Source organism: Chaetodon auriga, chromosome 22 (assembly GCF_051107435.1).
Source record: "Chaetodon auriga isolate fChaAug3 chromosome 22, fChaAug3.hap1, whole genome shotgun sequence".
NCBI classification, from domain to species: domain Eukaryota; kingdom Metazoa; phylum Chordata; class Actinopteri; order Chaetodontiformes; family Chaetodontidae; genus Chaetodon; species Chaetodon auriga.
The window spans coordinates 1,530,570-1,554,423 of record NC_135095.1 but is presented as its reverse complement, the minus strand read 5'-3'; positions in this window follow the sequence as shown (position 1 = coordinate 1,554,423).

Genomic DNA, 23,854 nt, shown 5'->3' with positions numbered 1-23,854 from the left:
GTTCTGCTTTGTTTTAGAGAGACTAATCTCTTCATGGCACATTTGTTCTTTCTGTTGCCAGCATTCAACCTAGTCACTCTGATAACAGGACAGAGCTTTAGCCACAGGCTTGAACCAACATGTTCAGCTCACTAACTCATGTCAGTACAATATTCACATTCATTTTAAACATGTGTGATGTACAAATATGAGACAAACAAGCTTTTGGATTGTTATGGTAGAAAGTGATTAATCACACCTTTGTCTGTCTCTTGGTAAAGTAAGAAAAGTAAGTGCTCACCATCATCTCTGTGCACAACTAAACAAATACATTTGTAACAATAAGAATGAGGAAGAGAGTCGTGAAATAGATCGTCTTATTTATTTTAAATTGCACCTGGTCTATAACTGAGAAAAAGTTTTTTCCGTGCTTGAATTATTGATTTACTTTCCCAAAGAACAGTATGGTCAAAATTAAATGCTCCTATTGAGGTAAGGGGGTGCAATGTTGTCAAATTGCGCTTTCTCAACATTTGTGCTTGGGAGTTACAGTACAGAATAATTACTTTTGAACAGAAGCTATGACCAACGTGGTAGCACTGTAATTTCTTGATGATTATATCTGTGACTGTGACCTCCATCCCATTCTTGTGAACATGATATCTCAAGAGGACCTTGAGTGAATTTCTTAAAATTTGTCACAAACATTTACTTGGACTCAAGAATGAACAGGTTAGAATCTGGTGGTCAAAGGCCAAGATCACAAGAGCCTCAAAGCATGTTTTTGGCCATAACTCAAGAATTCATGTGCTTGTTGTGACAGAATTTCATGCATTTCATACATTTACATACATTGCATATCCAAAAAGTCAACGATCAACTTCACTGTGACACCATAATGCTCTGCAAAAATAGCTATTAGCATTCAACAGCCACTTTGACCACACAAAGCATATTTTTGACCATAACTCAAGAATTCGTACAATAATTCTGGAAAAGTTTCACACAAATTTCTCAAAGGTAAATAAAGGTTAGTGTTTCATAATTTAGCATGGCCTTCAGAGGATATTATAAAAATTGATGGGAAAAATGTTTCCAACCCCTGAGTAAATTTCTCGTCAATCCACAGTTAAACTGATGAGAGACAATGGACTGACAAGGCTGGTCCAGATATCAGAGGTGAAGCTGAAGGCTGAAATGTCCTGCAACAGGCTTTTGCGGTGATTTTTCTATGGTGTAGTGATTTACTGGGAATCTCATACCTTGGCACCAGTACATAGAGAAGACAATTTTATAAAATTGCTTGTGTTAAAAGAGCTACTTTTCACCCATCCTCTTCACAATTAGGCAGAGCATCGTTTGCAGTCTGCTCTACTTCATATCATTGTTTATCCTAAAATACCTCCAAACTGCAGACAAGGCTGCTCCAAGTAGTGGAGTAGTTGTATGATTACAATTGCATTTGTTACGATTTTCACCCTATGCTTTTGTTTGAACCCAAAGATGCAGACCAGAGAGAAGGTTATAAAAAGAACACAGTTTATTAACAATAAATAACATTGAACAAAAGGCGCATTCTAAAGGAGTGGAGAAAAAAACTAAGGGAGCTCTGTTGCGACGGGTCTGAGGCAAGGCACACGCTGACGTGTCAGGCAGGCGACTGAAACAGAAAAACACACCTTGAGTGGTAGTTCATAAGAAGAACATTAGCACACTCAGGGGCAGAGGAGAAAGAGAGTTTGTTACTCACACTCATGAAACACATGATCACGCCAGGAGTCAGGACTCAGGAGGAAGGAGTCGGGAGAAGTCAGGAACAATCCGGCAACAGGTAGGAGAGAGCTCTCCCCTTTTAGGTGTGCTCCGGGGAAGGCGGAGCTGGCCAGGTGTAGAGACACATCCGGCTAGACAGACAGGGGAAATAAACAGACAAAATCTACACTGGGGAAAGGGAAAGAGGAAACACAAGGATTTGACAAGTCTGCAGGATCCTAACTGCATTAGCACATTATCAACACCCATTGCCCAATACTGGTGTCAGTATCAGTGCATTCCTACTTTCTAATGAAGATGTTGACAGAGAAAGGGTAGAACAGCAAGTTCAGTTCAAGCGAAAGTCTTGAAGTCACAATGAGTCAGCATTTACCACAAACCATTCAACAACTCAAGATCTCGGCTGGTGCTCTGTATAGACAGGAACTCCCTCTGAGAGGAAGATTAAAGTGGTGTATGACATTTTTGAGACATGGCACAGGACAGCTGTGGCAGACACTAGATCAGTGAAATACGAAGGAATATGGACAAGAGACTGAATGAACACCAGAAACAGACAACATCAGCGGTCTGTGATCACCAGATCAAACCCACTCACAGCGTCCACTGAGAAGAGGCCAAAGGTCATCGGTTCAGTCAGTTGATGAGAGAGATCAAGGAGGATATTCATATCGACACAAGAGACCATCTTTGAACCATCGTATCATTTTATCAATATCTTATCACATGACCTAAGTTCATGACCTGTTAATAACTGAACCATCTCTATGATGACTCCATCTACCGACGGAAGCCACAAGATGTGACAGAAAGCTCTCGACAAACCAAGAAAGTGGTATTGCATATTTCAGCATTGACAGAATACCTCTGACAGAACCCTAAAATGAAATGGTTATTCATGGGATGTATCTGATGCAATTATAATGTGTGGAGGTCTTGGCATTTTGTTCACCACCTAATTATGTCTTTGTTTGTTAACTGGGTCACACAAACATAAAATCCTATAATGTTATTTTGAGTTTGTAAGTGTCTTCTGGCTGTGTGGTTTCTTTTTATAGCCTCTTCCACGCACTCAGTGAAGAGTAACTGCAAATTGAATTTCTCTTTCGGAGGAAGTCACAAACTTACTTTGATGTTCCCTCATTGAGTTACCCTGCATGAGTGCAATCTAGCAATCCAGTGAGGAAGAGAAGAAAATATATACCAAAGGTGTGTAGCAAGGAATCAAAATCTAATTTCAACCATACAAGAGAAATTCTTTGGAGCTATCATCTGTCAGGTCACACTGAAATGTCTACTCAGTGGATGCAGATTGGGGTTTTTGGCTCCACAAAAATTTCAGGGACTGGGATGTTTTGGAAGCAAAAATCATCTTTTTAGCATGGTGACTTTGTGGTGTACACTGCCACCTCACAGCGGGAAGATTCTGGCCTTGAGTCTGAGCCCCGTTTCTTCCTGTAAAGAATCATCATGTCCCTCCTATGTGTATTAAAAACAGATTTTACCATGATATTTTTTCTTATGGACAATAATTTCTCTCTGTTCCCTCAGGAAGCCTGTCTGTTGATTGAATGTTCTAGTTTTTAGTTTTGGTCTGTTCAGGGATTCTGTCTCTTTAGTGCTTCATGGTGGCTTTTGGATAATGCCAGCATGCTAACATGCCCACAATGACAATGCTAATGTGATATTTAGCAGTGATAATGTTTACCATAATAGTTTAGGATGTTAGCACACATTATTTCCACTAAACACAAAGTACAGCTGAGACAAATGGAAATGCCATTACTTCTACAAGTAATCATCATCACCAGAGAGTGGCACAAGATAAAACATTAAGATTGTAGGATTCATTTTCTGGAAACCATGTACCAAATTTTGTGCACGGATAAAGCATTTTTGACGAGTACGAGCATGATACGTGTAAAACTCGTCAATATCCGTACTCGTGCTGAAGGAAAATCCTCATTGGGTAACTGACTGTCTTCACGCTCTGCTCTGTTCTCACGACTTGTTTCATAACGTACGTGGTGCAATTGACAAGACAGAGCTTGTGTCGCGTCGGTCACTGCCTCCACTCCGGTCGGATTTTTTTTTTTTTTTACCGTCTGCTTGCTCTTAGTTTGGCTGGTGATATAAAGTCAGTTGGAAAACTTTGCTCGTACTGAACGCGGTGCTTTTGAGAAGAATACAGTGAACAAGGCTGACATATTATTTCCCTGTTTGCCGTCACTGGATGTTTGCATGAATCACCAAGTTCACTCAGATCATTAAAAAATAAACAGTCTTACAGACCACTTACACACATACACACATATAGCTGAACACACAAAGTAGCCTATATTAATGTTTTTATTGTATATCAATTTCAGACTTAAAATAATATACCGATTTAAGCCCCACCCATTTCCGATTTCTGTGTTGTTGTTTTTAACGACCACACCCACTTCCGGTTTAGGCCCCGCCCACTCCGAGTACAGATACGGATACAGATAGTGGTGTACTCGCTCATCCCTAGGCATCGCACTCTGGGACTATGAATGTATGTGCCAAATTTCATGCAATCCGTCAAGCAGCTGCTGAAATATTTCATTGTGGACCAAAGTGATGGATTGACCAACAGGCCAACATTGCCATTTCAGGAGCCATGTTGCGAGTATGACCAAAAATGCCACAAGTAAAAATGACAAGTGAGAACATATTGTAAGAATTGTGGGTAGAGTACTTTTCAACAGGGACAAAGTTGTTAGTCTCATTTGCAAAACTGATGTAAAGAAACATTACTAAATTCAGAGACTTTATAAGAAAAATCAACATAGAGTAACTCAGGATGGATACAGTTTTATACAAAAGCAAAATCACAGAGTGAGTTAAAGCCAGTGTCACTGTGGCAGAAAGAAGTTGGCTGATGATTTACCAAAGGATACTTTTGCTGAAGGCTTAAATTTCTGTTGTCAAAAGTCAAAGTTCACTGTGATCACAAAAATCACATTTTGGCCAGAATTTGCCTACACTAATACATACACTAATTAATTAATCACACAAAAGTGTCATAGGGTGAAATAATGAAGTGATGACATTTTAGATTGAAAAAGTCAAAGGTCAACCTCATTATGACACCATGATGTTCTGCAAAAACACTTCTCTGACCATTATTCAACGCATTAAATCGTGAATACATTCGCATTTGGCTGGATACTGAATTGGTGACACTAATCTTGGGTGCCCATCTTAAAACTGTGGTGACTATTTAGATCTTCTGGGCTGCCAAATTGAAAAAGTCCATCCATTTATACAGTCATTGATAAAAAGATGAAAGATCATAGATTTCTCACTTTGTATTAAATTAATATCTTGACATTTCTAAAATAAATGTTTGTGTTTTCCTGCTGAAAGTTGAAAGTGAAGGTTTGTCAGGTGATGAGAAGACTGAAGAAAGACACTGCTCCTTGCCAAGATAGTCCAGCACATAACCCTTCATAAAACTGTAATGTAATGTATAAAGACAACACCTCTGAGTTTTTCTTTTTTTTTTAAACCAACAAATTTAGTTTCCTTCAGACAAAGCCAGGTAGCTGTTTCTCTCTGCTTCATGTTAAGTAAATCTTACCATCTTCTAGCTGTGGCTTCAGATTTGTCATACAAACATGAGCGTGGTATCAAGCTTCTCATCTAACTTTCTGCAGGAAATATTTTTCCCAAAATGTCAAATTATTCCTTTGAGATACATTTTCTGTTGGTCAGAAAAAGTGTTGATGTCTCTAGCTTTCAAGGATTAATTCAGACATTCAGATTACAACCACCAGCTGCTGTCCCTCCCACATTTTTGTAGAATGAAACCGTCAGCCTGCATGCTGTGTGTTTAATTGCCCCTGCTCTCAGAGGGACAACCTACAAATATTAACCAGTCAGCTCATAAAATATTCCCCATATAGGGCACTTTCAAATGAAACAATTTAGAGACAGTGTTATGGAGGTGGTCACTGAGGTAACTGCTAGTCCTGGTGCACATATGACTATGGTGACCTTCAGTGACTGTGCTGTAACTCCTCTGCAGGGATAAGGAGGATGCCCTGCAGCTTGATTAAGAATTCCCTCTTGGCTGCTGGCTGCTGCATTAGTATGGATGTTGAGTAGGTGAAAGTCCTCTCTTGAAGTTGTGACCCTCGGCTGCTGTCAGGTATGTGAGACGCCTTCATCCAGACAAGGAGTAAGTCGAGCACTTAAGGACGATAACAGACAGGAAGTTCGAATGTAATGAGACCACAGAGAGCCCAAAAGTGCTTCCTCATTGTCTAGACACCTCATAGTCCTTTGTGCCCACCCCTCCAATACACACGCTATCACTCTCTCTCTCACACACACTCTCTTTCAACCACACTATCACTTCATCGGCGAGTTCATTTCCATTCTGAGCGCTCGGTGCTGGTGGGTCAAAGCCCTGATTGTGTGGAGAGCTGATGAAGGGAAGGCAGAGACTTTCACTTCCCAGTGCCTTTATTATGGAGGAGGAGGCTTCCCTTGGGCTCCCTCCTCTTACATCACTGCCTCCTGGTTGCAGCAGCAAGGACATAAATGTATTCATAGCAGCCACAGCAGGATTGTTTGAAATGAACCTACGAAGGGATGATGCAGGTAAAGAGCTGGTGGAACTGGGAGATGATGGGAGGGGAAGGGGAGAGTTGGATTTAGGTGCAATTCAGCAAGCTGGGCACCTTTGTTTTATTCAGCTAATTCTATTTGACCAGTGGCAAAATGTGAGCAAATGTTAGCAAAAGCTTTTTTAAATCATGTTTATTTTCCATCCAGTTGCCATCACCGGAGAGTAAAGGAGAATGAACATGGAAAACCTGAATGCAAATCAATACTCATTCAAAATGCTGTTTTTTTTGTTGTTGTTGTTGTTTTTTTGCAACGCCAAATAATTATGGTTCTGTGAAATATAGTTTGAAGAAAGTACTCTTCATTGCTTTTCTGAGAATTGGAGAAAACTGTGGTTATATAGTGCTGGAATGTAATGGAAGGAATTACATTTTCTCAAGCACTGTAGTAATGCTATAACTATCAGCCATCCTACAACTGTTATAAAACCTACCATCAGAGCCATCTCATCTCATCTCCTGCCTCAATATTGTCAATACTTTCACACTAAGTCTGTGAATCAGAGTTTATTACTGACAGATTGGTTAATTTTATTTTTTTCAATGAGTTTGAATGAAAGTGTTTTGTGATGCGAGGTAAAATTACTGGTTTTGTGAGTGAAGTGTGGTGGTTCTGAAGAAAGACAGTGTTGTTAATCTATCTCTAAAGGGATCCTATCTATAATATTGTCAGACACTTCTGATCTCTTAGTCTGACTTGAGGTATTAAATATGTTGTTTTTGTACCATTGTCAAATCAGTATATGACAGAGAGGATTAGCAAATTATCACATTCTGATGTATCATTTAGACACCAAAATAGGGCCCAGCTTTAAAAATATACTATCCTTCAATATTTTGACATTAGTCTAACACACTCCCCAGGATGTGAGCTGCATTAGCAAAACAACATGCTAATTGAAAGTTCAACAGACAAATAAATAGTAAAACAACATAGAATATGCCAATATAAGTATATAGACCCAATTTTTGGGGTCTAGACACACCAGAAACACATATGTTTGTCAAAAAACAATGAAAAAGTGTAGTTTGCATAATACGGTGACCTTAAAATATAACACTGCTGTGTGTGTACATGGATACTCAAGTAGATGTGGGAATATGAGAGGCATGAATGTATATGTGCATAATGACCATATGTGTGTTGACTGCGTGTTTTGCATGTTCTGTATCTGTACGTTTTTGATTGGAGACATGAGCAACTCAACACCCCATTTTATCTTAAACACACCACCTACCAATGTGTTTAAATCAGGAGACAGACACCACTCCTTTTTCTTTCCCCTATGTCCATAGCATGCTTTGTGCTCCTATTGGTTACCATCATTTAAAGCATCATAGAAGATGTCATCTTATAGCCTGGTTCCAGACCTCAGAATCGCCACTCACATCCTCAATGCTGTTGTACCCACTGATAAGTATAGTGGGTGGGATTAACAATGTGGACATCATCTTCCTACATAGTGAGCTTCCAAATTGTGACAGACAATTCCTGAAGAGTTGATAAGATGGACACAGTTATACAGAAATAATCTCTTGTATCTACATTTGTTCAGGGTGAAGTTAAATTGTAACCAGTAAAAATTACACTGATGGGACAGACACATGACTTGCTACTGACTGGGTAAGGCCAAACAAAAGAAAGTAATGGTCCATCCCAACATGAAATTAGCAAACATGGACACAATGTCAGGCCAAATGAATTAAATGAATCAAAATGGCAGTTCAGGTTGATTGTACCTTCATCAATCTAGGAAACAGTAGGCAAAAAAATTCTAACGTGCAGTCTTTTTATCTAGAAGTCATGAGGTGACCCAAGGGCAGTGTCAGCTGGCTTCCACTTTGACAGAAACACTGTGCCTGACGTTCACTTTCATTCCCAACTGTCGACAACTGGTAGGTTGGGCCATTATTGGTCTGATTAAGTGTAGTCTGAATTTGGCATTAATCAGTACAGCTGTCAACATGTAACTACAACCCAACAACTGAGGGTCACACACAAATCATAATTTCTTGCTAATTATAGCTCCAAATAAAAGTTATATGTGTAACTGTGGGTTTCTGACACTGAATGTCATCCAGAGACAGTACCTGAATTTTCACCATCTGTGGCAGTCAAGGGAGCATGAGATTACATTCAAGACACCACTGGGAGTTTCTTTTAACCATGATCACAGCATTTCCTAAACCATGGTAATCATGCAGTTTTACTTTTTACAGTTTTACTAAGTCTAACTTTAACTAGACCTTGACAAAACAATTGCCCTGTTTTGTTGTTTAGGTTTGATGACATCAGAGATTGCCATGCAAGCTGTAATTAGAGTCAACTACACATATGTAGTTATTAGAGATGTCCTGTTCCATGGTGCCAAAAGCCAAGCCAGTGTCATCACAAATGCATGTTGGTAAGCATGCAAGGCAGAATAGAATTAATACAATGCTACATGGCTCAACAAGAGCACAGAAAATCCCCTAATTGGCTCTTGTTGTCCCTCTGGAGTTCAAGGAGCAAACTCAACATTTTGCTCTTTGCTCTCATCCTGCTGCATGAACTTCAGAGCTCTCATTTGGAGACATGGACACCTGGGATGCTGAATCATCAGGGCTCAGGGATGCATACACTCTATCTGATCACATCCTCTCTGAACCCTGTGAAGGTTGCAGACGTGACCAGACTCAGAAAGCTCGAGTTTGTGCTGAGACATTGCTTGTGTGCTGTATGGCATCACTATGTGTGGACATTTCTGTCGGGGGAAAATATCAGCGAGTGGGTCAGGGATGGAGGATTGTTTTGCTTGCTTTTATGGGTTCATGTGAATGTCACTGAATGTTAGTGCTGTGGGATGAATGACAATCCATCCTTTCCAGCACTCCAGTGTTTTCTTCACTTGGGCTATAAAGTGTTGACAAATGGAGATGATCAGAGTGTAAGACAAATGATGCAAGGTGTCTCATAGCATAGATGTGACACTGCAATAATGTGAAAGCTATAAGACTAATGCTGAGTAATGAAGTGAGCCTGAGACCTGACCCCTCTTCATCTGTCTCTATTTGTCTGCTCCACATGAAACACAAGATGTGAGCAGTGCATAAATGTTATTGAAGCGTTCATCCCATTCTATTCACGCTCACTCTTGCTTGTCGCTGATTACACAGTTAGATTAGGTGGAAAAGGCATTGCTGTTTAAGGAAGCTTTCAAAGAACCCAAAGCATGAACAAGGATTCTGCTGGAGAACTAATCCCCTCTTCATCAAACACATATATACATGAATATCAAAGAAGCACTTAAGGAGGTGGTTGGAGTGTTGGAGGGACAGCAAACAGCATTGGCATTACGTACATTTTCAGCAGAGCAATAGTGAGAAGTGCCAGGCAATGATGGTGCCCTTACACCTGTGTGGATATGAGTGGATGTGACTAGACAGCTGGTAGCCATACAGCTGGCAAATAAGCCAGTGAATGCAAAGGATAAATGAAGCAGCTGATGCCAATCAGTGAATGTAAGTGCTAATCCAGTGCTCTGCCAGAACTTATGCTCCCAGGCCTGATATTCACTGTGATGGATCACACAACTCAACCAAGACTCAAGTATCTGTTAAGTGATTTTCATATCACATGGAAATGGATGGAAATCAATGATTCTGACTTCGGAGTAATAGGAAAATGCATTCTTTACATAGTTGTGATGTAAATTATATGTGATGGGAGGAATATGCCAGACAAATGAAAACATCTTTATATGCAGAAAAAACTATTTATGTTTCATGTTTTTGTGAAAATGAACTGATGTAAAAATAAATAAATAAATAAATACATTTAAAAAATACTGAAAATGTGTAGATTTGCATTGAAACCATGTTGAAATGACGTTGCACTGGCTGTATTTTCCAAATTTCAATTTGTGAAAGAAAGTATGTCTTCAACAACTCAATTTTGGACTTGATAAGAAGAAGAATTGAATTTTATTACACTGCTCACAATCTGAACACATTAAAGCATATGAAGACTATTTCATTATACCCAAATGTTTCTAGCCACTCACCAATACTAAAATTGTTGCAGAAAATGCCCAAGATGGCATATATGAGCATTACCTAAGCAGCATATATAACAACTGGAGAATACCAGTGTTCGGCATACTGGGCTTTTGCCGTCAGGTGCTTAACGTTGTGAAACAGTTAAAGTTTGCTCAGGCTTAGGTTAGCAAGACCTTCATCATACTGGACCTTCGTCATCAAGTGGTTAATGATGAAAACGTCAGTTTGCTGAGGTTTAGGTTTTTAGGGGGAACAAAAACACTTGGTTAGTGTTAGGAGACAATCATGTTTAGGGTTAAAACATTAAAATAAGACGTTGAAATAAGTCATCATTGAATATCAGTTTCACACAAGACAAGTTCTGTGTTTAACCTATGCATCCTCTCCAACTCCTCCATATGTGGACCTTCTTGCTTATTATAACTCATCACCTGACTGCATCCACTAGAGCTTGCAGCAACAATAAACATAATTATGGGTTGTAATAATCTATTTGCACAGATAACCTATATGCCTGTTTTTCTGGTGAGGATGGGCTGGTTTCAAAGTGCATGATATATACAGTCATGGAAGAAAGTATTGGCACCCCTCTGGAAGTGTTGGTTTTCTAACAAAAGTCACACACTTTTGGAAGTTTTTTGATGAAATAACCAAACCAGGATCATTTCAATAACTTAACACGACTAAAACAATAATTGGTTTCCCCAAATTCATAAAATACCGCCAAAATGCTGTGGGAAATGAAAACTGCGTGGTCAAAGTATTGCCACCCCTTCACAACAAGTGTCTTTTGTGCTGATAAAAGCACATTTCTCATTGTTAGAATCTTGTGTTAAGGTTATGGGTAGTCAGACTTCAGCTCTGGTAGCATTCCTGACAAATATCAGTCCATTTCTAACGGATAATATGCTCCAGTTGTCTAACATCACAGTGCAATTGATTTCTGTGGAAGGCATGATGTTTTCTCCTCAGATTTCCAAATATTTGAATGAGTATACCTTCGCCTTTACATGCAGCTGATTTTCAGTGCCAGAGGAAGCAAAATAGCCCTACAGTATCACCTAATTATTGCCATGCTTCAGTTTAGATAGGGCGCACTTTTCAGTGTATGCTTCATTTTTCCTCGTCCATATATACTGCTGTTCCATAGGCATGAACAGAACAGAATACTGAACCAAAACCATATAAATGAGTGACAATAGGTTTTGCAGTTAATTCTATAGAACAATGGAACAAAACTAGAACTTTTTGGGCCTCCTGACCAATGGTTATGTCTGGAGGATGAAGAATGAAGAATACCCTGAAAGGTGCACCATGCTTAAACTGAAGCATGATTATGGGCAGGTGATGCTCTGGGACTATTTTGCTTCTTCTGGCCCTGTAAATCAGTAAAGGAGAGGGAGAAGATTGATTTATTCAAATATTTGGAAATCCTGTATCTCCCCTTGGCTAACAGAATAACTGGTGTTGCAACAAAAAAGGGAAAAACTTATCTGACCAAGAATAGATTTCAAGTTGAAATAAAAGATTATGATCTACAGTACATGCTTCACCCTCTATTTTCCATTCTGTTTTAAAGGACTCTAGTACCGATGCCTCAACCAACACAGCTGAGGCCTCGGTACTAGAGTCCAACAGCTATACTTAGAATGTAGAAAAACATAGGGGACTTTATTAAAATGATAATGCTAACTTGAAAACGTAATTCCACAATAGCATTATAATTTTCCATTTATGTATGTGTTGTTTGGGTGAAAATTACAATGAAACTGCAATAATAAGTGCATTTTCATTTTCGCTTATTTATTTGGCTGTTCAATGACCATATTAAGATTAAAATTTTGAAATTTCCCCTCGCGGGACGAATAAAGGAATACTGAATTGAATTGAATTGAAAATGAAGAAGCCGCTTGACATTTCATTTTCAAGGACTTAACTTGTTCTGTTGTTTATGAGTTCTTGCTCTTGTTCTCATTAGCATGAAAACAAAGGAATTGATGTCAGTCTGTATAAGACATAAATATAATTTAAGTATTGCAATAAAAACAGATCTAGGGTGTTCTTATTTATTCTTAGAAGAGCACAAGCATTGTGAACAGAAAAGAACCAGTATTTTGTTTTACTCTCTTTTCTTACAGGTGGGGCTGAAGGATATGAGCACTGCTGACTTGGTGCATCATGGCTGCACATGAGACTGGATCAGTGTTGTGCAAGCATTGTGTTGCTCTCCTGTTCAAATCAGCACATTAAATCTAAATTCCTGTGGTTCCCCCATGTACAGCTAAACAGCTGCAGCAGTGGCACAAACCAACAACTTTGGCACATCTGAGGATAGTGTCATTGTACTTAAATGCTATAGCTACACACATCATGTTGCATACAGTCTTCATCTCATTATTTATCTATGTATTTATTTGATCTTATTAACTTTTCATTCATTTTATTTCCTTCATTTCTCTGTGTTCATGTCCTTGACCTCATTTTACCCCCTTTATCTGGTTCATTTTTTTTTTTTTAATTTTGTAAAGCACTTTGTAACATTGTTAAGGAAAGTGCTATATAAATAAGGTTTATTATTATATATCTTGCTGGGTGTCTTGTGCAGGGTGTAAAACCAGGCCCACTGAATTTTCTTCAAATAGGAGCACACTATGCAAAGTCATGAGGGGAGTTTCAGAGAGCTACAGCAAACTACATGCATGTATGTTTGCTTGTTGTGAACATCTACAGCAGCACTTGCACATGTAAGATCTAGCCAAGCATTATTCATTCATCTTCTATACCGCCTATCCCTTTCGGGGTTGCGGGGGGGCTGGAGCCTATTTCAGCTGTCAACGGGCGAGAGGCGGGGTACACCCTGAACCGGCCGCCAGTCAATTGCAGGGCAACATATAGAGACAGACAACCATTCACACTCACACCTACGGAAAATTTAGAGTCACCAATTAACCTAATGAAGCATGTTTTTGGTCTGTGCAAGGAGTGCCCAGAGAGAACCACCACGCACGCACGGGAAGAACATGCAAACTTCACACAGAAAGGTCCTGCCCGACCCGAGGATCGAACCGGCAACCTTCTTGCTGTGAGGCATGCACACTACCTGCTGTGCCACCGTGCCGCCAGTCTAGCATCAATGTTATATTAATGTCACATTGCCTGTATGGCAACTTTAACATTTACATTTCATAATGTTAGCTAACTACTGTAATATGTTGGACCTTTCTTTCTCAACCTCACAACACTCCTCTATTAGGTTTTGACCTTTTGTGCATGCCAGTTTAATAACTGTGGCCCAGCATACACCCCTGTTAGCATGAAGAGCTTGTCCTTCTTCAGATCCTTTTACAGGTGACAGATGTCATAAGTTATCTGTGAGTAGACAGGCTGACAATTCTCCCACACAGCCAGTTAGCCTCAACACTAGGCTAAAGATGAGCCTAGCCAAGGCAGTAGCAGCAGTTGGTTGTGGGTCTAAGTTATGTAAAATTCTTCAATTTTTATCCAAGGCCACCACCAATATTTAACCAAGGCCACCATCATTTGCTGACCTTAAAGTCTGGGGATATATTCTGTTCTTGTTTACAAGTCAGATGTGCATAGCCAAACCAACAATGACTGTATCTACGAACACGTATTGTGCCTGTATCAAAACCTAATATACAGTATATTCTTCCTCCTTCCTCCTATTGTGCCATAGAGCTCTATTGTTGTCCAAAAAACTTTGGCTTTGGGATTTGTTGACAGGAACAAATATTATAGAATAACCACAGCTTTATTTTTAAATAGCTCTGGCAGTGTGTAGACTTTTTTGTATACATGTTTCATCATTAAGTTGATGGTAAAATTCAGGAAAAAATTATCTGGATGGCATTACATAATTGGCACTACAAAGTAGTTGTATATAAATGTAGTCATAGTGGCGCAGCAGGTAGTGCGCGTGCCTCACAGCAAGAAGGTCAGCATGGGTTCTCTCCGGGCACTCCGGCTTCCTCGCACAGATCTCATTAGGTTAATTGGTGACTCTAATAATTGTCCTTAGGTGTGAGTGTGAGCGTGAATGGTGAGAGCGTGTGAGCGTGAATGGTTGTCTGTCTCTATATGTTGCCCTGCAATCGACTAGCGACCAGGGTGTATGCCTCTCGCCCGTTGACAGTTGGGATAGGCTCCAGCAGGCCCGCAACCCCGAAAGGGATGGTCGGTATAGAAGATGAATGAATGTAGTTATTTAGCATTGCTGCACCCCTCCATATTAACAGTGTAAACCCACTGCAACTTGTGCCTGGACTGTACAATACTTTCCATGATTCCCCTTTTTGATTATTTTCACTCAAGCCAAATGCAGGTTCTGCTACCTGTCTATTAGTCAACAGGCAGCAGAGATGATAGCAGTTTTTTACTGTTTATTTATAGCTTGCCAAGCCAAGGTGACATTGGAGGATTGTTATTGCAGCAGCAGTGAGTCTGTTTTATTGGCGTAGATAATAATTCACTTTTACCTTACAGGGACAGCAAAAGAAAAAGAAAAAACTATCCCCAAATGTAACATCCCAAAATAAAGCATGTCTTCCCACGCCAGGCATAGATCATGTGTCTGATTCCTCGGCTATGCATACACACATATACCTGAGGGCTTGTGGGGGGGGTGTATTTAGATTTTTTTAAAATACATTTGCACTGACATTTTGACAACAGCTAACATTAAGTTTGGTGGCCCGTCTGCCTGAGCAGCTGCTCACACACCACTTAAATCAGGTCGCAGTGACAGATGGGTTGAAACTGTATGTGTGGAGAGTGTGTGGTGTAGACTGTGTTTCATACAAGATGGGGCAACTTGGATGTTTTCGGATAAACATACCAAAGTTATAGATCAGACAATTGTTCATAATAATGTTTGAGAGCAAAAATGGGAGGGCCGGCAGGTATTGCTGTGCAACAAATCAAATCAACGAAAGATCTCTTTGTGTTGGGGTAAGTTTTTTCTCCTGTGTGATTGTAATGTCATTTTTAAAAGCCTTCTCTCTCTTGCTTCCTGTCTGCCAAATACAGTAAATGCTCACCTACAGCGACAGGAATGTAAAAATTCACAACTGACATGGAAAGGCAGTATGATTTTTAAAGAAATACATCAGTCAACTGCCAGTCGCTTCATTGCATTGTTCCTTTCAGGCATGAAAATAGTGATGAAAGACACATGGACTGAAAATGTGTCCACAACATCTACAATAAATAGACAGTTGAAAATAGGATGAACATGAGGCTCTGCTTTATAAAGATGTGTAATTTTTGCTTTTCTTTCCATCATTTTTTATAATTCAGTCTAGCAACATATCCCCTGGAAGAATTCCACAGAGGGATGTATGGTGGTTACAGATAGAAAGTGCTATAGGAGGCTTCATGAGTTTCCTGTCCAAAGCACGGTGCCATTACTCAAGCATGTCAGTGCTGATCTCAGCTCGAACACTGCTGTCCGCGCTGAATGAGGAGCCAAATAAAAGATATACAGTCTGCAAAAGACCTGAATGAAGGTCTGAGCGCTGCATCATTCTCTGATGTCAGTTCTTCTCTTTTCCATACGCAGGAGATAAAAATGGTCTCAACTGCCATATGGAGTAACTGTGAATGTGAGTGCGCTTTTACTATGTCTCTAATGGCTGAAAGAAAATGTGAGGCTGTAACCAGCCTTGTGATGCCCTACTTAGAAATTGTCATTTACAGACAGAATGCTGTTTTCTCCTGATGCTTTGTTGAGGGTATTAAGCTGGGCAGACACTGCATTTTTTAATTATCTTGTCAGTTGTGCTCACATATACATTTTAATCAGCCTCTCTGCACAGCCAGAACCTGCAATTTTTAGTCTCATACTGATGGTTCAAGACATAGTGCTCACACTCCAGGATACTCTGCAACTGCAGCATCGCAATTGAGAGTGTCCTGACTGGCTGCATCACTGCCTGGCATGGCAGTAAGGCAGTACAGAGGGCGGTGAAAACAGCTCAGCACATCACTAGGACGAAGCTGCCAGAGATGGACCATTGTTCCAACAACCCGTTATTCCAAAACTCCAATAGTCAGAAAAATGTCCAAAATTACCCCCTCCAATGTCCCTCTGACTGGGTAGTGTTCCTTCTTGTTCCTCCAGGAACATGTTTGATTAGGGTAACACTTAGATGGTTGATTAGATTGTTAGGTTAAGAAAAAAATGCCAGGCTCAGAGCCAGTCCGAGACAGAGTTGGGCCATGTCAATACATACACGTGCACACGCCATGCAGTTTGGTGAAATTTGTCCTCCGCGTTTGACCCATCCTGGTCGTCCTTCCTCCACGGCAGACCAGGAGCAGTGGGCTGCCATCTGACCAGCATCCAGTTTCTTTTTGTCACCATTTTTTGTCATCCAGTTTCTTTTTGTCACCATTGGTCAGGTGGTGATCTTCTTGCATGTTTTAAGTGGAGGAGGATTTAAGGAGGATACCCCAGGTGAACATGGGGAGAACATGCAAACTCCATACAGAAAGGCCCCCTTTCCTTGAGCAGTGGGCACCAAAGGCATGGTGGAGGACACGTCCCCAGTGCCCACAGTGGGAATCAAACCCCAGACCTTCTAGCTGTGAGGCGACAGTGTTGCCACCGTGCCACTGTGCCCCCAACAACTACTAGAGTAGAGACTAGTATCCAACTCACTGTAATTCTTCATCTTTGTTGTGATGCCAACTTTTCAACATTCAAATCAAATCGCCACTGTCGCCAAGTGCTTGCTTATGAGGGAATTGTTGGCTCTCTGTAGATAAAGATTATGGTCTTTACCAGCTTTATATGGAAAGTGTCCTGAGACAAATTCTGTTGTGATTTGGTGTTCTATAAATAAAATTGAGTTGAATTGAATTGATTCTCTGACAGCCAATCTGTTATAACCATCTGTTACAGATTACCAAGGACTTTTTTCACCTACGCAACCCAACTAAAATTCAGTCTTGTCTGTCCTTAGCTGATGCAGAGACCCTAATTCATGCCTGTCTCTCCTGGCTGTTGGTGGCTCATTCCAGATGTTTTGGATCTGGGTCTTCATCCATCAGGAGATTCAGCCTCTCCTGTTGTTTCTCTCTTTCCCTTGTGTCTCACCCTTTCTCTCTCTGTCTCTCTGTTTCCTTTATCCTACCTGTGTGAATGGTGTTCTTGAGCTTTGTTTCTTGTGTTTTTTGTTGTAGTCCCGGTCTCCGTGGTGAAGATGAGGTTGTGTGACTACAACAACTGCGTACTGCTGATTTGTGTCAGAACTGGTTAGGTTAGGTTTAGGTTCCTGAACAGTCTCTTAAGTCAACTTTTCAGAGGAAGGTCTGCATTGAGGACTCAACTTGTCAGAAAAGTGTTAAACATTTAAGAGACTGTAAAGAGCAGCAGCTCCCCTTCCTCTGTGGTAAATACCTATTTCTGAAATAGAAGAAATACCCTGGATATAAAAGGTGGTTGTATACAAAACATTTTCAATCTAAATGAGCAACAAATCCTCCAAATTAAACAACAAAATGGATTGTTACTGCCCCCTAGAACAACACATGGAAGCGTTTTTCATATCATATTGGCAGTACAACATCATTTGTCAGGCGCTTTCCAAAACCATTACAAATCACTGTTACAAAAACAAAAACCTTTTATGATTTGACTACACTATAGTTAAGTTTTGGTTTGGTTTAGGCACAAACATGACTTGGTTGGGCTTCGGAAAAGATCATGGTTTGGGTTAACTTACATTGGTTAAAGATAGGGGACCTTCGCTGTCATGTCACAATAAGACTCGATTAAGGTTAGGGAATGATCTTGGTCAAGGTTAAACGAAACCAACGTTCCCTGTCACTTAGAAACTGGAAATGTTTTGTTGACCCACCTCTGTCTTCTGTGCACCACAGTAACATCACATTAAACAAATTCTTTGTGATTGTTTTTTTCGAGGATAACAAAATGGGATGGTATCTCAGAAGTCTGTATTTTGTGTCACTTCCTCTTCAGCCCTCTGGTTATTTGTTGGTTTTCAGTACCAGCCTGTTTGTAATAATTATCCATGCCAGTCCATCATCTCAGGAGGGAGCAAAATGAGCTTGAAATCACACCATCATTTCACACCATGACAGTGATTAGTTGTACTTGCGCCTGTCTCATGCAGCAAGTCACTCTGAATCTGTTCTTAATTTAGCTACACAATTTTTTATCCGAAATGATAATGTTAACTGAGAGATCGTGTGAAATGCTTTTGAATTCTTTAAAAGGTCAGCAAAACTACAACAGGCAGTGTGAGGCCCCCAAACAAATATGAATTACACATTAGTATGCCTCCCCTGGGGTCTCATTAAGACTAATTGATTTATTGCAAACTTGTTTGTACATTAGCAACAGAACAGTTCAAATGCTATCTTTGCAGAAAGAACGTTTTGCTTTTCATGCAGTATTTTTCAGTCTCTTTCCATTCTTTCATTAATAGAGACACAGAGATCAGAGGACAGAGCAAACCTAACATAACAGTAAGTCCAGGCAGAATTAGCCTCTGTTGTCCTGGGGGGGATGCTGAGCTCATCCCTTGGTTCCTGGCTTTCCCCAGTGGTGTGCAACAGAGCATGCTCAGTGGGACAGAAACCAGTGCCTGTTTACATCAGCGAAACCTTCCCCTGTCTTTGCTTCCCACTCTATGGGGGGTTTTCATTTTGGCTGTTTGAGTTAATATCATATGAGAAACACAGGAGTGTGCGGGCCAGAGCATGTTATACAGTTGGTTGTAATTACTCGCTGAGGGAGCTCTCCTCCCCAGAGATATTTGCCTCAGTTGAAAAGCAGAGTCAACCATGAATTTCATCTAAATTACCCTCAATGGCAATAATCTTAACCATAGTAAATATACTACTATCTGTGCCTGATATGAGTGTGTTTTTGTTTTTATTAAAACTAGTGTGCTGAAATAAAGTATGCTTCCACATGCTTTCAGTTCTTGCAGTCATTCTACATTAACCTGATCATTGTCTGCACTCCTGCAATCAAGTTGTTGTTCCTCACATCACCAGTATATTACCTCACCTTTTGTATTTCATGATTCACAAGACTCCAATATCCAGCATACTTCGTTTTATTGCCATCAACGTCTTCCAGCGTTAACCATACATGGCAATTCAGTGAAATTAATGAATAATAAAAGACACACACGAGCCATATCATTATTTCACCATCAAAAAAATGATTGATGGTCCAATGTTGTTTCTTAGAAAAAAGAGAAAAAAAAGTAATTAAAAAATTTAATATACAGAAGTGTTAGAATCTATCAAATTATAAACTACCAATCCAATCCAATCCAATCCAATCCAATTTTATTTATAAAGCACAATTTTAAATAAACATAAAGGTTTCCAAAGTGCTGTACAGTAAAATAAACACAATAAAACATAACAAGTAAAAGATTAAAAAGATAAGAAGATAAAATGATAAAATATCTGTGCACATAAAATCAACAACCTAAGTGGTGTGAAAAGCAAAAGAAAAAAGGTGCGTTTTAAGAAGAGTTTTAAAATTAGACAGTGAAGAGGCCTGTCTAATGTGCAGCGGCAGTTCGAGTACCAATATCTCGATATATCCTGCCAAACAGCTTAGTGGCCGTAGCACATGGACCACTCTGTGGCTGGACTGAGAAACTTCCATTCTAAATAGATGCAACTTGATTAATGGCCATGTTGAAAAAGAGCAAGCCATCTCTGAAAATGAATGTCTTCCATACAGAGCGGACTAGTGGGCCTCTCCAGCTTCATGAAATGGGAGGGTCAGCCCTGTCTACCAGTGTCACTGACAGTTTTAAGGTTGGTTGCTCTACTCTTGTTCAGGCATTTCCTGCAGACTTCTGCCTCAGTGACATTCTTCTGTCATGAGCTGCAACTCTGAGTTAAAGTCCTGTAACTTATGCAACAACTTTCTCTCCCCTCACAGCTCTCTGTGGTGTGCCATTCTGTTACCTCACATAAAAAACCTACACTTCTTCAGTAGGTTTCTCTTGTAGAATGGATTCAAAGCCATTGCATGCTGAGTGCTGTGGAGTGATGGAATACACTGGAGGGACTGAGACGTACAATATCATCAGCACATCTATCCCTGCTGACCTGAGTGGATCAGACAGACAGTCTGTGGAGAATGAATGAATGTGACATGACATAAGTATCAGCGTTAAAGGAAATGCAATCGCATGAGCCTAGAGTTATGCTAGACTAAATGTCTTTCTGTACTCAAGACTACAGTAATTAACATTACATTTAAAAAGTGACATATCTCAGTGCATACAATGACTGTTAAAGATTGATTGTTCACAAATCTGTCTAAATCTGTGTTAGTGAGCACTTCTCCTTTGCCAAGATAATCCATCCCACCTCACAGGTGTGGCATATCAAGATGCTGATTAGACAGCATGATTATTGCACAGGTGTGCCTTAGGCTGGCCTCAATGAAAGGCCACTCTAAAATGTTCAGTTTCATCACACAGCACAATGCCACAGATGTCGCAAGTTTTGAGGGAGCGTGCAATTGGCATGCTGACTGCAGGAATGTCCACCAGAGCTGTTGCCAGTGAATTGAATGTTAATTTCTCTACCATAAGCCATCTCCAAAGGTGTTTCAGACAATTTGGCAGTACATCCAACCGGCTTCACAACTGCAGCCCATGTGTAACCACACCAGCCCAGGACCTCCACATCCAGCATGTTCACCTCCAAGATCATCTGAGACCAGCCACCCGGACAGCTACTGCGATCAGTTTGCATAACCAAAGAATTCCACAAACTGTCCGAAACCGTCTCAGGGAAGCTCATCTGCATGCTCGTCGTCCTCATTGGGGTCTCAACCTGATTGCAGTTCATCGTCGAAACCGACTTGAGTGGACAAATGCTCACATTCAATGGTGTCTGGCATGTTGGAGAGGTGTTCTCTTCACAGATGAATCCTGGTTTTCACTGTTCAGGGCCGATGGCAGACAGCATCGTTGGGTGAGCGGTTTGCTGATGTCAACGTTGTGGATCAAGTGGCCCATGGTGGCGGTGGGGTTATGGTATGGGCAGGCGTATGTTATGGACAACGAAGACAGGTGCATTTTATTGATAGCATTTTGAATGCACAGCGATACCGTGACGAGACCCTAAGGCCCATTGTTATGCCATTCATCCACGTCAGCTTAATTACGTTGAAGCCTCAACGTAATTAGCCTCATATCTTTGGCTGATATGAGGCTTCCATGTTTGAAAAAAAAAAAAAGTCTAATTATGCAAGAATAGGGATTTTTTTCCTTTTTAATATATAAAAATGTACAGTGCAGTGTATTGTCTGATTTGGAGATATTCTATATGCTCATGCTGCTGCCACTACCCTGACTGCCACTGAATTAGATACTCAAGATTGCTATCACACTCAACACTGTGAGATAATTAATGCAAAGGTCATGACTGACATCTAAAATGCTTTAGCAGACTTGTGTTGGTGTATAGGCCTTGTTCTTTAAGTTGCTGAAATAATTCACATTTCTAAGCATGTAATCAGAGATTTTCATTCAAATCTGTTAAGTGACTGCCTATCACTAAATGTAATTGTGATGGAGTCTATGGTCTCCAGATGGAAGCCCTCGCATTTGCAGTATTATAAACTGGGTGTTGGCAATAACATTCCAAGCAAAAAATCTATGACAATGCTGCCAATGTAAACCAAACATTTGCTGCCTTTTATTATCAATTCATCACAGAAAAAGCTATATGTTTGTCAATGAGATTAGCAATGGCCGCTATCGTTCATCAAAAATGCATCTACAACGCAAGACAATGGTCATTTTTGACATTTCTGACAGTGGATCAGTTTGAAAATCAGTGTAGTAATTGAAAAAGAATGAGCTGCCATATAGTGCTGTTAGATGAAGAGCTGCAAGCAGCAGGCTGTCCTGTCACAGCCCCAACTTCTCCGCAAGGTAAACAACTCCTTTCACTCCTCTGGCAGGGGATTCCACAGTTGTTGAGCCTTGACTCCAGAGGCTCAGTATCCTCTGGTTTTTAGCTGGAGTATGTTAACCATTGAAACTTTAAATTCAAAGCTAATAACCATGACACCAGATCATAGGATAGGTTAGCTCTAAAAGTTTCATCTTTGTTATAAAACATTATCAGAAGTCTGGTACAATATCTTTTGACAGCTGGTTGGAATCAGAATCACAGCTGTTGTCAGGATTGGCAGAATCCTCCTGCCTGTTTCCTTGTGTTTCCCTTGTTTCCTCTTCCTTCCCGTGTTTCTTGTGTGTTCTCTCTCTCTCTCTCTCTGTCAGTTCAACTGCTCCCCTCCTGCTGCCAACCCACCTGCAGACCTGAGGTTCATCAAACAATCAACCCTGACGGTATATAAACCCCGGTCCTTCACTCTTGTCTTTGCCAGTTATACCATGTGGTACTTTGTCTTAGTTCCTATTCTGCTCTTGCTAGTCTGCTCCATGCTCTGTGCTTCTGACTTCACATCACTGTTTTGTCTCTTCTGCCTCGAAACTTCTGAGTCATTCTCCTCCTGGATTCACTGCCGTAAGTCAGCCCAACTCTCCCCGCCTCTCTAATCAGCCTCTGTCATCCACAGTCTCCCTGCCTCGTCTCCCTGATCTTCCCTCGTCTGCCATTCCTCATTGCCCAAATAGATCAAGCCTTCTTCACATTCTGAACATTGATATTGTTCTAATAAAGTGCTTACTCTGATTTGTGTCTACCATTCTGCTTTTGAGTCCTACAAGCTCACCCTTTATGACACTGTATTCCACACATGATATTAACACCATTTTTCTCAGCCCAATACCATACCACAAGCATCAGATGGTGCCATTGGTGACTGATTAATTAACCTTTCTTTGAATAAATGAACCCTTCTTTGAATAATTCAAATGATATATGACAAAATAATGAAGCAGTGTTTATCATGTATTAGCGCTGTGTGATCCTGACCATGGGGGGTTTGGTGGGCTAATGAGGATGTAGCCCTGTGAAGTCCTGAGGTAAATTAGCAGGAATACTTCAACCTTTAATGCTGACAGAACTGGGCACTCTACTGACTACACGCCTCTGCTCCTCATCTATATCTTATATTTCCTTCTGCCCGGCTGGTGGGGGGGCTCCCTACCTTGGTGTGGGGACTCGCCGGTATGTCAGGGTCGGGGGGGCCTGGGTGCGTGATGACTCTCGGTGTGGACGGCTCCAAAGGTGGCATTCTCCTCAATCCTCAGTGCCTTACCATGTCTCGTTACTCCTGCTACTGTCTGTGGTGAGAGTGTGTGTGTGTGTGTGTGTGTGTGTGTGTGTGTGTGTGTGTGTATGTGTTTATGCATGTAGTTGAGGGTGTTTGTTTGTACATATGGAGGGTGGGAGGGTTGGGTTTT